Source organism: Teleopsis dalmanni, chromosome 2, assembly GCF_002237135.1.
Source record: "Teleopsis dalmanni isolate 2A chromosome 2, ASM223713v2, whole genome shotgun sequence".
NCBI classification, from domain to species: Eukaryota; Metazoa; Arthropoda; class Insecta; order Diptera; family Diopsidae; genus Teleopsis; species Teleopsis dalmanni.
The window spans coordinates 78,760,839-78,762,287 of record NC_051847.1 but is presented as its reverse complement, the minus strand read 5'-3'; positions in this window follow the sequence as shown (position 1 = coordinate 78,762,287).

The window sequence follows — 1,449 nt, the reverse complement described above, 5'->3', positions numbered from 1 at the left end:
GTTTAAAAAAATCTATTCGTCTGTAAGATCATCTTAAATCAGGCAACATAATGAATTAGATTAGGTCGAAATGAGACGTATTGTTTCCATTGTAACTGGAAATCTTTTAATGGATAGACATGTTTAAAGGTTTAAATTTTAAATTGACGCGATCTGGAGAGTAGGAGCAAAAATTATCAAGATCTATAGAAATCCAACCTTAGCAATGAGTTGGACAATAATTATTTGCCGGTCAAAGTCTTCAGGCTTTTATCAGATTTAATCAAATTATAAAAATTTTAAATAATTGGGCAGGACTCTGTGTAAAACTAAATTTTAAATGAAGTTAAGAACGGTTTTAAAAGTCGTTCTAAAGTCTTTAATATATATTTTGTTTATTATAATATATAATATGTATTTTAAAGATATCTTTCCTAACGCGGGCCTTCAGTAAAAACTAAAAATGTTTGAATTGATGAAAATAATAATAATAATTGGTAACAATAACAGAAATATAATAATATAATAATAATATAATAATAATAATAAATAATATAATAATAATATAATAATAATATAATAATAATAATAAATAATATAATAATAATAGTGCTTTTAATACAGAGGTTTCGAACTGCAGTAAACTACAAGAACAAAATATAATTTTATAGCTGATCAAACAGCTGTTTTACAGTTGCTTTATGATTTCGTTCTAATATAACAGAGTAAGTGGATTGGTTAATGAACTTTCACAACAAATTAACAAAACTCCAAGCTCGAACATGCAAGTCAAGTACGGCTTTGGGTCAGTTGGCTAATGAACACTGACTCTGAGTTTCAACTTTGGCAGAGTATGAGTTCAATCCTTGGTACTCTTGCAGTCTCAAAAAATTATTTACAAATAATTAAATATATAAAATAGTTCTCAAGACTACTGATAATGGATATTTGACAATATTCAAAACATTTGTATGGTCAGCCAAAAACTCAATTAATTAAAATAATAAACAATTTTGTTGTTGAAGTTCATTACGAAACCTCCCGATAATATTATTTGATAACATGACAAAAATATTGGTATCAACGCTATGTTTTTTCGGATAATCTAAATATCTAGTATTTAATTAAAGGTAATGAGGTATACTCGTATATATGTATGTATGATTTATTATAAAATCTACAACAATTAAAAAAATCACATTTTTTTTGTAAGAATCGTCGAGATCATATAGTTATATTAGTGGGATATATTCTATGCTTACTTCAAAAAAACAGATTTATGCTTTAATGAACACTGTAGCTGTAATTATTCTAGCTATCAATGCTATTTGTTAGTTGTTAATTAATTAATTAATTAATGCTAATTAGTTATTTAATTAATATCTTACTTAATTGAATTTATTATAAAAAAAATATTTAATATTATAATTAAATTATGAGAACCTAAGAAATTGCTATATCGACATTATT